The 17,059-nt window shown below is 36.6% G+C and overlaps 1 pseudogene; it reads right to left on the bottom strand.

Annotated features, from left to right (window-relative positions):
• Positions 1 to 1,870: 1,870 nt before the first annotated feature.
• LOC128096167 (mortality factor 4-like protein 1) lies at positions 1,871 to 3,522 on the bottom strand (annotated as a pseudogene).
• Between the last annotated feature and the right edge of the window lie 13,537 nt (positions 3,523 to 17,059).

Raw genomic sequence — 17,059 nt, 5'->3', positions numbered from 1 at the left:
ATACTGATTGCATTTTTGCATTATGATATGACTACAAGCCTATGGGTCCAGGGAGTAGAATGTGGTGGTTTAAATAAGAATACCCTCCGTTGGTTTATAGATTTGAATGGTTACCAAGAAGTGGCATTATTTGAAAAGATTAGGATGTATGCCTTGTTGGAGGAAGTGTGTCACTGGAGAAGGGCTTTGAGGTTTCAAAAGCCCATGTCAGGCACAGTATCTGTCTCTTCCTGCTGCCTGAAGATCCAGATGTAGTACTCTCGGTTATTTCTCCAACACCATGTCTGCCTGTGTGCCACCACGCTCCATGTCATGACAATGGGCTGAACCTCTGAACCCGTAAGCAAGTCTCAAATAAGAGCTTTATTTTATGAGTTGCTTTGGTAATGGTGTCATGGTGTCCCTTCACATCAATAGAACATTGACTAAGACAGGGCAGAAAGGGTTTATTTGTCATACAGCTTACAGACCACCATCAAGGGAACACAGGGCAGAAAACCTGGAAGCAAGAGCTAAAGCAGAACCCAAGAAGAGATACTGCTTACTGTCTTGGTCCCAAAGGCTTGTTCATCCTGCATTCTTATATAAACCAAACTGACTGCCTAGGGGTTAGGACTACCCACAGTGGTTTGGACACCCCACCCATATCAATCATATTTCAAAAAAATGCCCCACAGAGTTGTATATAGGTAAATAAAATACAGCTTATTGACTTCAGTGTACTGTCACCGACACTGGTAGGGCTTTAGTAATGCATCTTTGAGTCATTTCTGCTCCTGTAAGTAATCCCTCACCCATATTACTGTAAATAACCCCAATACCCATTAAACTTATTGGTTCACCACAATTGGTCTTTGGTGATATCTGTACTTTGGTCTGTTGTGGGATCCCTATCTGGGTTGAGTTCACCTGTGAGTTGCATCTCTCCAGGAAAAGTCTTCTCACACAAAAGTGGAAAGATGATCTGCAGATCAAAGGGAAAGGAAGCATGAGAAAGAATGCTACATGCTCCGCTCACCTCCTCCTACTTCTTTCTTCCCCTTTTCCTGCTCCTCCTTCTCCTCCCCTTCTACTGGCCCACTCATGCAGATTGAAGTCATAAAAGTGTCTTGTTAATTTATGAGATAAATGTCATCTGTTGCCTTCTGTGATTTCAAATGAGCTTTTGAACATCATTAGCTATGCCCTAAGACTTGACTTCTCTGAAAATGATATAGACCTTCTGTCTGTCTAAAAAGGAAGTTTGTTTTTCCAACACATCTCATTTTGGGATATACAGAGTCTGAAACATCACATTTCCCTCAGTCTGGTGGTTTAAAATGCCCGTGGGAAAGCATTTATTTTAGGTGGCAGTCACTCTTTTGACAGCTTGTCTCATGAGGAGCCATTATCATCAGCAGCATATTTTAAAATTCTAGATCCATTTGCATTAGTCTCAGAATTTTTTACGTGAATAATAAGTAATGTTAAGCCGTCTGTATCAGAACTAGAGTGACACCAGAGCTGATTGATTTCTATAAATATAATCAAACACAGTTTGAAAAGAAAGGAGTTAACATAAATTAGACAGAGGGATGACCTCAAAGGATAGATTAAAAAATCATATAACAAAACAGTAGGAAATGAGTATAAATTTTTAAGTGATTGACAATTATGAACTACATAAGCTCTTACATTTTAAGTTAATACTCTGATCACTGCTTATAGATAGCAAATGGATTGCAAATTTATTGAGCAAATCAAACTATTTTGTTCTCTTTTTTTTCTCCTGTGGGTTCATAAAAAATAGTCTTGTTATAATCAAATTTTAAAAAATTCAAACAAGCAGATATCAGGAAATTTACAAGTTGTACTTATTTTTTTTGAAATTTAAAGAAAAATTTATTGGAAATCTGAAAAACAATTCCTACAAGATTGACTTTTCCATAAAACTGTAGCTACACGATGCATTGAGTCTATCATGTTAAAACGTGCATTAGACACAAATGCAAAAACCATGAAACAAGCCACTATTCTTTAACAATTAAGCAAAGATAAAATGCCTAAGGAACAACATGGATGACTTGCAAAGGATGGGCTCTTTAAGCACCATTTAAAAAAAAAAAAGAGCACAGATGGATGAGTGTTCAGTTATATACACTGAAGTGAACCTTTAGCACTAGGAATCAGAGCATTTTGTCATAGAGCATTAACACATATTATAAAAGTGCGTAGTGTCAAAGGAACAGAACCACCAGCATTCAAAAGCAGCTTTGTCAACTAGGCAATAAAACACTCTACAGCATGTCTCTCTGTTGTCCATCACTGAATACACTGGTAGAAACTTTGAAATGAACTAAAGAAAGAAAAAAGGAGAAGGTACTCCTTTTATTTTTCTCTGTTTAAAATCAAACAGAAAACAAACATCAATTCTGTTATACACTAACGGTCTTCAAAGTACATCATTTGTACAAGAGAAGGACTAAGAACCAAATTGTTTACAGAGATCCAAGCATGAGAGAGAGAGAGCACACCCCTCACACGGCTTTCTGATGGTACTCAGGAGGAGCCACTTCATAATCACTGACACTGAACAAAGTTGCAAAATTCTTCACCAGGTACTTGAGGAAATCATGTAGATAGTTCAGTAACAAAGCAAGGCTTTTCTCATCTAGAGGTGTATAGGCCAACATTGCTCCAATTCGTGCAAATAATCTCAGTAAATGTGGTGCTCCATACACCTGGGACATGGGTGCATCAGGGTGATCTGCAAGAATTTCAGCATACTGTGGTCTCTCAAAATTGTAGAGTAGCTGAGTGCCCAGCATTACATTGAAGTATTCCTTTATCCCTGCTACAACCTCATTAACAGCATACTCCTTATTATCTGTATTTCCTCGTGATTTCTTATAATTTGCATAATCCTCCAAAATGGAATCCACATTCTTCTTGGCAGGAAGATAAAAAAGCTGCTTTTGTCTGGTAATCAAGTCCCAGTTATCCACAAGCCATGGTTTCAGCTCCTCAGGAATCTTTACTTTAACTTCAACTCTGTTCATGAATGTTTCTTCATTTTCAACTGTAGGTACTACCCGGGCTCTTTTCTTCCTAGGAGGCTGAGGTGTCTCACTGGTACTGCCACCATCTCCATTTCCAGGTGTTCTCTGCTTGTTCCTTTTTGTTTTCACTTCAACATTTTTCTGTTGCAGACCAGATGTCTTCTTTCCTGGAGCAGCTCCTCTCATCTTGCCCTCTGCATATTGTTCCTAATTGGCCTTTTGAAGCTCTCACTGCTTCTGCAAATTGGTGTCCACATATTTGAGTACTCTGCTTTCTGGAACCCATTCATCCCAATTTTTATTCCAACCACTGTAATGGATAAAGTATTTCACTTGTTTGTCCTTTATGGCAACCTTTACACACTTTGCTTCATAGAGAAGAGGCCCATGAAAGCACAGCACTCGCTCACCCTCCTGGAATTTGGGCTTCGGGTCCTGCTTGGGCGCCATTTATAAGTGATTCACCGCCGCCTCCTTCTCCCACCACCCCTGACTCAAGTTGTACATATTTTGATATTGCTTATAATATCAAGGTAACTAAAAGACATCTATGAAGTTCAAAAATAAGGACCTTAGATATGTATAATGTAGAAAACTGTGCTTGACACGAATGTCAGCCAAGGGTTAATTAGCTCAGGTGAGACAGTTAGCAAGGCAAATATCATCCAAGTAAGGGAGTGACCAGGGCTCTGAGCAAGAGGTGGAGGTAAGAAGCTCAGGTACAGTGGCTATAAATGCATTGTAGACTTCACCAAATATAAGAAATTATTTTAACAATTTTATCATTTGAAATGATAAGCATTTGTGGAGGTGGATATACATATCCTGACTTAAACATTACACAATGTATACAAATGTTGAAATATCATAAGGTACCCCATAAACATACACACACAAATATATGTATATACATACATATATACATACATATACATACTGACATATATATCAGTAATTTTTATTTAAAAAATCAGAGCATCATAGATGAGAACAAAATACTGTAGGAGCCAGATGGCCAAGGCCTCACATGTAAGATTGTGTCTTCTAGATATGACAGAGAAACTACACACATGAAATATCAACAATATGGCTGCTTAACAAGGTTTGTAGAATGACAACACCATATGACATATCAGTGTGAGTAGGGGAAATCACACCATTCAAGAGCATTTACCACTCCTCCAGAGCTGTTTTTCTAAGATAGGTCAGGGTTACGATCAGAGACAGGGAGGCAATGATAAACATACAGAGTACTTCGCATTATTATCATCAGGTATGCTTAGGATACGAAAGTTCGTACAGCTGAATGGAGCTGTGCATAATGCCCCAAGTGCACACTAAGCTGCACTAATGATGAGGGGGCAGGAAACATCTTGATATGGCCTTCTTTGGGCAGCCAGGGGCAAACTTCTATTAGAACAGAGTTCTTTTTTTTTTTTTTTAATTTATTTTGCAATACAATTCAGTTCTACATATCAGCCACGGATTCCCTTGTTCTCCCCCATCCCGTCCCCCTCACCTTCCCCCCAAACCCCCCCCCATTCCCATCTCCTCCAGGGCAAAGCCTTCCCCACAGACTGAGGTCAACCTGGTAGACTCAGTCCAGGTAGGTCTAGTCCCCTCCTCCCAGGCCGAGCCAAACAATCATGCATAGGCCCCAGGTTTCAAACAGCCAACTCATGCAATGAGCACAAGATCTGGTCCCACTGCCTGGATGCCTCCCAAACAGATCAAGCCAATCAACTGTCTCACCCATTCTGAGGGCCTGATCCAGTGGGGACCCCTCAGCCATTGGTTCATAGTTCATGTGTTTCCATTCATTTGGCTATTTGTCCCTGTGCTTTATCCAACCTTGGTCTCAACAATTCTCGCTCATATAAACCCTCCTCTTTCTCACTAATTGGACTCCCAGAGCTCCACCTGGGGCCTAGCCATGGATCTCTGCATCCAGATCCCTCAGTAGTTGGATGAGGTTTCTAGCACAACAATTAGGGTGTTTGGCCATCCCATCACCAGAGTAGGTCAGTTCGGGCTGTCTCTCAACCATTGCCAGCAGTCTGTTGTGTGGGTATCTTTGTGGATTTCTGTGGGCCTCTCTAGCACTTTTCTTCTTCCTATTCTCATGTGGTCTTCATTTACCATGGTCTCCTATTCCTTGTTCTCCCTCTCTGTTGTTGATCCAGCTGGGATCTCCCGCTCCCCCAAGCTCTCTTTCCCTCAACCCTCGCCTTTCATTACCCCCACTCATGACCAGGCTGTTCATGTAGATCTCATTCCATTTCTCTGTCATTGGGCGATCCCTGTGTCTTTCTTGGGGTCTTGTTTTCCAGGTAGCCTCCCTGGTGATGTGAGTAGCAGACAAGTCATCCTTGTTTCATGTCTAGTATCCTGCTATGAGTGAGTACATACCATGTTTGTCTTTCTGAGTCTGGGTTACCTCACTCAGGATGATTTTTTCTAGATCCATCCATTTGTCTGCAAACCTCATGATGCCATTGTTTTTCTCTGCTGAGTAGTATTCCATTGTGTATATGTACCACATTTTGTTTATCCATTCTTCAGTTTGAAGGGCATCTGGGTTGTTTCCATGTTCTGGCTATTACAAACAATGCTGATATGAACATAGCTGAACAAGTGCTCTTATGGTGTGGTTGAGCATTTCTTGGGTATTATGCCCAAGAGTGGTATAGCTGGATCTTGGGGGAGATTGATTCCCAATTTTCTAAGAAAGCGCCATATTGATTTCCAAAGTGGTTGTACAAGCTTGCATTCCCACCAGCAGTGGAGGAGAGTTACCCTAGCTCCACATCCTCTCCAGCATAAGGTGTCTTCAGTGTTTTTGATCTTAGCCATTCTGACAGGCGTAAGGTGGTATCTCAGAGTTGTTTTGATTTGCATTTCCCTGATGATTAGGGATGTTGAGCAATTCCTTAAATGTCTTTCGGCCATTTGAGTTTCCTCTGTTGAGAATTCTCTGTTTAGTTCTATAGCCCATTTCTTAATTGGACTGTTGGGCATTTTGATGTCTAATTTCTTGAATTCCTTATATATTCTGGATATCAGTCCTCTGTCAGATGTGGGGTTGGTGAAGATCTTTTCCCGTTCTGTAGGCTGTCGCTTTGCCTTGTTGACCGTATCCTTTGCTCTACAAAAGCTTCTCAGTTTCAAGAGGTCCCATTGATTGATTGTTTCTCTCAGAGTCTGTGCTACTGGTGTTCTATTTAGGAAGTAGTCTCCTATGCCAATGCGTAGAACAGAGTTCTTACAGCATGATGGTATAGGAAAATCTATTATATACAGGCTACAAATAACATCAAATCTTTGGCAGCAAATCCAAAAGCCAGGGACGCATGGAATGATATGTGTCCTGAAGGTAAACAACTGTCAAACAAGTTTCTATATCCAGCAATGTGGTCTCTAAAAATTGATGGCTTAAAAAATTAATGACAATCAAGCCAATATGTAGAAAATGTTTAAAGGCATACTACATACAGCAGGGAAATTACAAAGACAGTTTCATCCATGAGAACACAGGCAAGAATACATTTCATGATAGAAATAGATGAATAAAAGAGAGTAATCAATTATGTTCAACAGAAAACTAAGCAAATCACTAATACTCATTGTACTTTCAGGAGAAGGAACTAAAAGAATTATCGATTACCCAGTCAGCTAGAAAAACAACCAACATTTTTGTTACTTCATAGGAAGTAACAAACATCTCCCAATAGAAAACATTAAAAGCAAATGACCTTAACTTAGAAATTAAAGATTTAGATTCACTGACTGAGTAAAAAATAAGGAGGAGGGGGCTGCTAAATTCTTATTGTCTCCAGGGAACTCATACAACTCACAAAGAATTTTAAAAAAAAGTAAAAAATTAGAATTCAACTTGCCAAGCAAAGGCTGCATCATTATTTTCATACCTGAATAAAATGGTCTTAAATCACAAACTAGTCAAAAGGGATAAAAGAGGGTCATAAAATGAACAATTCATCAAAATCTTCTTGACGCAATATTCTGGAAAAATTCAGTTGTTGAGTTGCAACAGCTGTGACCATACTTTTGGATGTGGCTACCGCAGAAAATCCATTGGAGGAACCATCTCCTTCTGACAACTCTGTTCCAAATGAACACAACTTCAGCAACACAATTCAACTCCTTCTTCTAAACATATCAGTTTTTTTTTTTTACCCCAAAGATCTAGAATATTCTTACTGCCATGAAAATCAGTTAACATTTATGGGGTACCTACTGTATTTACGCTCATTGTTTAAGCACAGTGTCTCTACAAGGGTTTTTAGTTTGAACCATTTTCTTCATAAGAACACCAAACCTTGAGAATTTAATATTTTTGTGAAGAGCATGCAGGCAGGGTTAGCAGTGAGAATGCACATCTGACATGTTAGCACTGGACTGACACATGTAGGATGATTGCAAGTTCAATCCTATCCTGACCTAATAACAAAGCACAGAGAGAGTGTGTGAGAGAATTAGGTTGGCAGGTTCACACATGACAACATACAATGGAATAAACAATCATAAAACATTTTTTAGGCCTCCTAGGTTCTCAAATTTTCATCAGTCTTCTTAGTTAATTAATCTTCTGAGTCATCTTGAAACATATGCCCTTGGTATAACATAGAAAGTTTTTCAAAAAATCTATTAATACCCAATTTTCTGTAGCCTTTGATTTAATCAATGCAATGGGGAAATTAACAGCTGACCACATTCATGAACACTAGAGGTGGGATAAGAAAAGGAAAAAAAAATACAAAGGTGTGAAGCACATATGTCTTGTGCCTACAACATAAACAGACATGGGATGGATTTAAAAAGGGTAATTCGAGTAAATTAAAATGGAAAAAAGTTTTAAAAATATTTCTGTATGATAATACAGTGGCTGAAACATGCAAACGTATTTACATATTTCTCAAATTCCTTGAAGGTCAAAAGGAGTTAGACCAAAAATGTACTCAATAAAAATTAGATAATTTGGAAGATTTCTCCTAAAATTATGATACAGCCTGAGATCCTGCTACATCAGACTGTCTATAAAATGTAGTAAAAATTATAGCCTTCTTCTTCCTCAATGAAACTGTAATGCTTTGATATTGTTCACATTTTTGTTTCATTACAGCATTAGCTTTAATATAAGCTTCCAAGCATACATGAAAAACTCAATTGATTTCTCCTTCAGAATTTTCCTCGATTGTTTCTCAGGTACTTCTACATGTCCTGTTACCTAGTAGGAAAACCTTAGGCTTGAAATTAAAATTGCCTTAAATTATAAAGATACCAAATCTTAAGTAAAAAAACCTTAAGTTTAAATCTTTAAATGTCAATGACCATTGTTAATTTAATAGGTTTTGTTTCATTTTTAGTTTTATGCTTTCCTTTAGTCTGATATATGATCATCGATTGGCAAAGAAGGTAATTTGAAAAGGCCTCACAAAGCCTATCCTCTAATAAGGTCATTGATTTATATAATTTAAAGACATTCTTTTATTCCAAGCTTCTAATGCATAATTAGTAATAAACAGACATCAGCCTGATATCTGAAACAGTGACTGTCTGAGTCTGGGGCTTTCTCTGCTATCAGGTATGTAAAGATCTGTACTCAGAATGCACCTCAGGCATGAACAATGCCTCTCCATAATTAGTAAGCTACAGAACACAACCCCAGACATGGCATGGGGCCCTGGAAGCTGAAGAGAAATACCATTGTATCATCTGGAACTTAACTTTGTCAAATAGTTTTTTAGACATTTCCTTTCCAGGACTCTCATTATAACTAATACTAATAATAGTCCTGTTCATGCTAGCAAATGATTTAAGGAATTTAATATTAATCACGTTCCTAAAATCCCTTACTACCAAGAGGGTCAAAGCTATTGTCATCAGATATTTAATTGGCAAATAAATAAATAAATAAATATTTCCTGTTATTTACTTCTCCTGGGTGAGTTTGCTTCTTTTTGTTCTAGAGCTTTCAGGTGTACTGTTAAGTCACTAGTGTGATATTTCTCTACATTCTTTATGTAGGCAGTTAGTGCTTTGAACTTTCCTCTAGTAGTGCTTTCATAGTGCCCCATAAGTTTGGGTATGCTGTAAATTCATTTTCATTAAATTCTAGGAAGTCTTTAGTTTTTTCCTTTATTTCTTCCTTGACCCAGTGGTGATTTAATTGAGTATTGTTCAGTTTCCATGAGTTTGTAGACTTTCTGCAATTTGTGTTGTTGAATTCTAACTTTAAGCCATGGTGATCTAATAAGATACAGGAGGTTATTCCAAATTTTTTTGTATCAGTTGAGACTTGCTTTGTTACTGAGTATGTGATCAGTTTTGGGGAAGGTTCCATGAGGTGCTGAGAAAAAGTTATATTCTTTTGTGTTTGGGTAAAATGTTCTAGAGATGTCTGTTAAATCCATTTGAGTCATAACATCTTTTACCTTATTTATCTGTTTAGTTTCTATCTGGCAGACCTGTCCAGTGTTGAGAGTATGGTGTTGAAGTCTCCCACTATTATTAGTGTGTAGGGTTTGATGTATGGTTTAAGCTTTAGTATTATTTCTTTTACAAATGTGGGTACCCTTGTATTTAGGGTATAGATGTTCAAAATTGAGACTTTGCCTTGATGGATTTTTCCTGTCATTAATATGAACTGTCTTTCTCCATCTTTTTTGATTAATTTTAGCTTGAAGTCTATTTTGTTAGATATTAATATAGCTACACCAGCTTGTCTCTTAGATCCATTTGGTAGGAAAATCTTTTCTGAACCCTTTACTCTAAGGTAATGTCTGTCTTTGAGATTGAGGTGTGTTTCTAGTATGCAGCAGAAGGATGAATACTGTTTTCCTACCCATTCTGTTAGCCTGTGTCTTTTTTATAGGTGAATTGAGTCAATTGATATTAAGAGATATTAATGAGCAGTGATTGTTAGTTCCTGTTATTTTGGTTTTGGTGGTGGTGGTGATGGTGTGTGTGTGTGTGTGTGTGTGTGTGTGTGTGTGTGTCCCTTCTTTGGGATTTGCTGGAGTGCGATTGTCTATTGCCTGTGTTTTCATGCATGCAGCTAACTTCCTTTGGTTGGATTTTTACTTCTAGTACTTTCTGGAAGGCTGGATTTGTGGATAGGTATTCTCTCTCCACATCTATTCAATATAGTACTCAAAGTCCTAGCTAAAGCAATAAGACAACAAAAGGAGATGAGGGGGATACAAATTGGGAAGGGAGAAGTCAAACTTTTGCTATTTGCTAATGATATGAGAGTATACATAAATGACCCCAAAAATTCTACCAGGGAACTCCTACAGCTGGTAAACACCATCAATAATGTGGTGGAATAAAAGAGTAACTCACACACAAAAAAAATTCAGTAGCACTCATATATGCAAATGATAAATGAGCTAAGAAAAAAATCAGAGAAACATCACCCTTTACAATAGCCATAAATAACATAAAATATACTGAGGTAACTCTAACCAAACAAGTGAAAGACCTGTATGACAATAACTTTAAGTCTTTGAAGAAAGAAATCAACAAGATATCAGAAATTGGAAAGAACTCCCACGCTCATCGATAGATGAGATCAGCATAGTAAAAATGGCAGTCTTACAACAAGCAATCTACAGATTCAATGCAATCCCTATCAACATCCCAACAAAATTCTTGACAGACCATGAAATGACAATATTCAACTTCATATTGAAAAACAAAAAACCCACGATAGCAAAAACAATACTGTACAATAAAGGAACCTCCAGAGATATCACTATCCCTGACTTCAAGCTTTACTATAGAGATATAGTAATAAAAACAGCTTGATATTGGCATAAAAACCAACATAAGGACCAATGGAATCGAATTGAAGACTCTGACATTAATCCACATACCTGTGAACACCTGATTTTTGAGAAATAAGCCAAAATTGTACAATGGAAAAAAGAAAGCATCTTCAACAAATGGTGCTGGAATAACTGGATTTCAACATGCAGAAGAATGCAAATGGATATATATCTATCACCATGCACCAAGCTCAAGTCCAAATGGATTAAAGTCCTCATCATAAATCCAGTTATATTGAACCTGATAGAAGAGCGAATTGGTAGCCTTGAATACATTGGCACAGGAGACCACTTCCTAAATATAACACTAGTAGCACAGATACTGAAAGCAACAATTAATAAATGGGACCTTCTGTAACTAAAAAGCTTCTGTAGGCTATTTGTTATTAAAAAGAAATCTGGCAAATGGAGAATGGTAACAGATGTAAGAGCAATTAACAAGGTAATTCAGCCAATGGGCTCTCTACAATCTGGAATTCCTTTGCCTACTCTGTTATCTAAAGGATGGCTTCTTATAGTTATCTACTTAAAGGGCTGTTTCTTCTCAATACCCTTATAAGAAAAGGACAGAGAAAGATTTGGCTTCATGGTGCCTACTTACAATATTTCTCAGCCAGTCAAGAGATATCAATGGAGGGTTTTCCCACAGATAATGTTAAATAACCCAACCCTGTGCCAATATTTTGTACAACAGCAATTGGAAGTAATATGTAAACAATTTCCTAAATCTACATGGACTATATTTTACTAGCTGATTCAATGCAGATATGTTAGAAATAATGCTTGAAGAAGTAAATAAAATTTTGCCTTGTTAGGCATTACAAATTGCTCTTGAAAAGATACAAAGAGGAGATTCTATTAATTATTTAGGATATAAAATAGATCTACAAAAAATTAGACCCCAAAAAGTGCAAATTAGAAGAGATCCATTACAGACTCACAGTGACTTTCAAAAATAATTCAGAAACGTTTCCTATCTATAGACCACTGTTGGGATAAAACTTGATGAACTGAGTAATTTGCTCAAAACCTTAAAAAAGTGACAAGGTCTTAAATAGTCCAAGAGAATTATCACCTGAATCTGAGAGAGGATTGGCTTTAGTGGAAAAGAAAATACAGGATGCACATGTGTATCATGTGGATTCAAAGCTGGATTGCATTCTGGTTATTTTAACTTCTAGGCATTCTCCTACAGGAATTTTAATGCACAGGGAAGATATTACATTGGAATGGATATTTCTACTGAGTAAACACGGTAGAAAATTAAAAACATATGTGGAAAAGATCTCTGAGTTGATTTTTTTAAAAAATGAGACTTCGTTAATTAGCAGGAATAGAACCAGGAGAAACTGTAGTACCTTCAACTAAGGTACTACAAATTATGGGCAGAAAGTGAAGCTTGGCAAAGAGCTTGCAATAATTTTTTGGGAGAGATTAACAACAAACATCCCCAAAGCGATAGAATACAACTTATAAAGAGAGCTAACTGGATCCTGCCTCATATTGTATGGGAAACACCAATATCTGGAGCCCATATACTTTATACAGATGCAAACAAACAATGAAAGGCAGGTTACAAATCAGAAAATTTAAGTAAAGTGGTTCATAATCCTTATAATTTGGTTCAAAATCAGAATTATATGCTAATCTGATGGTAATGGATTTTTCAAAACCACTCAACATAGTTACTGACTCTCAGTATGCTGAAACAGTGGTCTTACATATTGAAACAGCAGAATTTATCCCTGATGAGTCAGAATTAACTTTGTTATTTATTCAGTTACAAGATATAATCAGGAATAGGAATAATCCCTTATATATAACTCACATCTGATCCAATACAGGCCTACCAGGCCCTCTAGCACAAGGTTAGGTTGAGATCAATAAACTATTGATAGGAAATGTGTTGGAGGTCTCAGAATTTCATAAAAAACATCATGTCAATAGTAAGGGTCTAAAAAAGGATTTTTTTCTATAACCTGGCAACAAGCCAAGGAAATTATAAGGCAATGTCCTACTTGTTCTTTTTATAATCAAACTCTACTACCAGCAGGATGTAACCCAAAGGGTACTCAGAGGAATGAAATCTGGCAGATGGATGTGTTTCACTTTGTAGAATTTGGAAAACTGAAATATGTATACCACACCATTGATACCTATTCAGGATTTCAATGGACAACTGCTCTGAGTTCTGAAAAAGCTGATTCTGTAATCATACATCATGGGTATACCTGCACAAATTAAAACTGACAATGCTCCAGCATATATCTTTGGTAAAATGAAACATTTCTTTGCTTATTACAATATAAAGCATAATACGGGTATACCACACAATCCTACAGGCCCAGCAGCCATAAAAAGTTATAAAAAAAATCCTAGAAATAGATTACATAATGCTCTATTAACTTTGAATTTTCTCAATGAGAAATTTCTAATGAGAAAGGAACAACAGCTTTGGAGAGACATTGGATAATAGAAAAAAAAAACTACAGAATTTAATCAGCCTATATACTTGAAGGATATGCTGACCTCAGAATGGAAACCAGGATATATATTATGTTGGGGACAAGGTTTTGATTTTGTTTCTACAGGAGAAAAAAGCTATGAATACCATCAAAATTTATAAAGGTTTGATTTGCACAAGAGAAACCTCTTAATTAGAAGAGGTTCATCAACAAGCATGACCATTCAATTTAAACTCACATATACCACTAACAAATGCTTTTCATTTAGTCAGATATAACTTGCCAAAATGGAACCTCTCCAAAGTTAGGGTTGAGAAAATGTTTTTTTATTTTTGTCTTTTAGGAGAATTAAAGCAAAGGAATCTGAAGAACACTGGAAAAATGAGACATCTGAAGAAAAAGGACAAATCATACTGAAAAAAAAAAAGTCCCAAGAAAAGGAGTAAATTGGTCTATTGTTATATCACATATAAAATTTCACAAGTCTCCCTAAATGTTTGTTTCTGCTGTTCTCTACAGACACTTAACACAAATGGTCTTTATCTAGTCCCAGTTCAATTAAAACTTAAATCTAGCTTTGGAGTTGGAGCATGGCTCTCTCCTCTAAACCCAAGTATGCTTGTTAAAATAAAATGTAAAATCTCTGTATCATGTCAGAAAAGCCATCGGATATGGGACAGAAGAAAAACCATAATTAAGGGACTATTCTATTGCCACTAATCTCATAACTCTTTGGTTTTATTTTTGTTCTTTAAAACTTTTCTTAAGATATAAATTTTATATCAAAATTTATAAGATTAATATATATATTAAACTTTCATGATGCTGTTAATGGTCATATAGAGTACTAACTAATTCTAGAAAAAAGGCTTCATCTAGCTGCCTGAACATGTTTTTATGTTTGAGTCTCTATCAGTTTTCTGCAGGCAATCATGACCAGGCCTAACAGCAAATTTGAAGTCTCCAAAAAGATGATGGGGCCCCACAATGGCAATTCCATCAGGAGGATGATAATACTAATAAGCTGACAAACCCCAACCAAAGATCAGCTTTATAAACTGCTCAGGTCAATTTTGAGATGGCTAGCTTAGATGATCCAGCCTCACAGACTACTTGAGCTAGGACTTGAGATGAACCCTGCACTTTCACATTATGCAGATACTGGAAAACAAATGATACAGCTACCTCTCCCCAGGACTTGACGATTAACTCAAAATTTTTCTTTTCAGGATCCCCTAAAGATGCCTTCACCCTGGACAGCAGGAAGTAATTTTAAGAACATGAAGCCCACATTGCCAAGAGGTGGGGTGGGTGGTTTTTGGTCTTTCAGTGGATAATGGTCATTGTTTAGGATGTTTGGTTACAAGTTGTTAGTTGTTAAGGGTCAGGGAAAAGGTTAAAGGAAATTAGATTCAAGGTTCTTGTTTGAAAAAAAGGAATGAAAACAGAGGATTTAGATAAAAGGAATATTATTGAATCTACTATGAAAAAAAAATTTGGATATGATAAAATGAAAAGATAGATTATTGAATCCACGTTTAGAAGGCAACTACTAGTTTTAAATATTTTACATTGGATTGGATTTTTGTAAAATGTATACAAATTTTGTATATTAATACAAATTTGAGATTGATTTTGTTAGAAAATACTATACATATTTATAATCTTGTTCAAGATATTATACCTATACATTTCATTTAATAATGTAATGCAATTTGCTAATCCTTGAAAGCTATTACCAACTGTTTAGGATATAAAGAAATGTAAGTTAGTAGTTAGTTATTTCAATTGAACTTGAAATATTAGGTATGTTTTCAAGGTCAAGAGGAGATGTATTTTAGATAGATAGATCATCTTCAAACACTTCAGAGATCTACAGAATATGGCATTTAAGATATTTTGATAACAGATTTTTTTCTTTTTTTATGACTATGAGACATGTCTGTTGTTGGCAGCACCAATCTACTTCATAGAGGATGATGGGCCTTGAAGAAACTATATGGAGTTTACTTTCATTGTGGCAAAAGTTAGCCACTGGGCAAGAAAGTGCTCTTGTCTCAACTTCTGACAGTATGCTGTCCAAAATGGAGAAGCAGGACACAAAACAAAGGACTGTCGATCCTTGCCAAGACAAGGTAGGAAAGTTCTTTAGAAAATCCTGCTTCACAAATGAATCTGTCAGATCTGACAGATTAGATCGTTATAGTTATAGTTTTCCTTGTTAAGAAATTCAGAACAGAAACTCAAAAAGAGGTGTAAAGTGTTTAAGTTTGAAAGACATCAAAAGATAGTTTGTGGTCGGTAATACAAGTTAGGATGGAAAGTGAATTAGGTATATTTTAGACTCACTGAAATAGGGTAGATAATGAAGTATTTTCACTGAAACTGTCAAAGGCAAATGGGCTAGACATTGTTGATTATTTATTGCCTGTATATATTATATATAGTTATTGTACTTATTGTATGTAGTTTTTCTTATATTAGTTATAGCTTTTCTTATTTTTATTTTGGACAAAAAAAGGAGAAATGTCATAATATATTGTGTTCCCCAATATATTGTATATCCTAGTAAAGATTATCAGAGGATCAGAGGAAAAAGTCAGCCACTACACTAAACATAGAAATCAGGCAATGGTAGCACACACCTTTAATCCTAGCATTCAGGAGGTAGAGATTCATTGGATCTTTGTGAGTTCAAGGCCACACTGGGAACAGAGCCAAGCATGGTGGCACATACTTTTAATCCCAGCACTGATCATAGAGGTCTGAAGGTCTATACAGACAGACAGGAAGTGATGTTGCTGGGCAGAGAGAGGAAGTGAGATGGAAGAACAGAAAGGCATACAGGCATGGGTATATAGGATATAGGTTTCCTTGGAAGCTGAGGAGTCAGTGAGTTGAAGTTGGCTGTGGATTTTCATATTCCTCTGATCTCTCAGTTTTAACCCCAAGATCTGGCTCCGGGTTTTTTATTAATAAGACTGCTTAGCAACTTGTCTTATACTTCCCTGCCTGGACAGCTGCAGGGTCCCAATCACAAAGGAAGTGATAAGAAAGGAAAATTTTATCTAAAGCATGGTTGAGTAGAACATGGAAATACCCCAGGTAAAATTTAATCTCACAAAATAAAAATCACTTTTTACCAGCTAACCATAATGTGACAAATATTTGCATATGATATCTCATTTTATTGTTTAAAAAGCCTATATTAAAGACACTATCCATAGGATATCCTCAGGCTTATAGGAGCTGCTGTGGCAGCTCTTGGCACAGAGCATGGCTATCTGCTCTTTCTGCCAAATCCTGAATTTTTAGTAAAAGACTCCAAGGCCTAAATGAATTCAACTACTGCCTGGCATGCCTCTATTTCTGATAAATCTTTGTCAGATTTGGTTGTGTAAGAAAGCTTCTTTGAAGTCTAGAGGTTTTCATCCAGCTGTGTCCACACTGTTCCTCTCTGCTTTTTTGTCTCTCTCTTATTAGAAAAGAACACTGTGAATTTTCAATTATTTCAACAGAAAGGCAAGTTCTCAAGCTAATATATCCCAGGTGAGATCATTAAAACTTTCCCTTACCTTCCATTATGATGTAAATAATTACTAATTTACTAGACATTAATTCTGTACTTCTTATAAGCAACATGGAAAACCACTGAAAGAAGGACATTAAGTTTGTGGGAGTCTCAATCTGAAGTCTAAAGTCTGAAGTG

The sequence above is a fragment of the Peromyscus californicus genome, unplaced genomic scaffold (assembly GCF_007827085.1).
Source record: "Peromyscus californicus insignis strain IS unplaced genomic scaffold, ASM782708v3 Scaffold_5__1_contigs__length_169319896, whole genome shotgun sequence".
Taxonomy (NCBI): Eukaryota; Metazoa; Chordata; class Mammalia; order Rodentia; family Cricetidae; genus Peromyscus; species Peromyscus californicus.
This window is presented reverse-complemented; position numbering and strand designations above follow the sequence as displayed.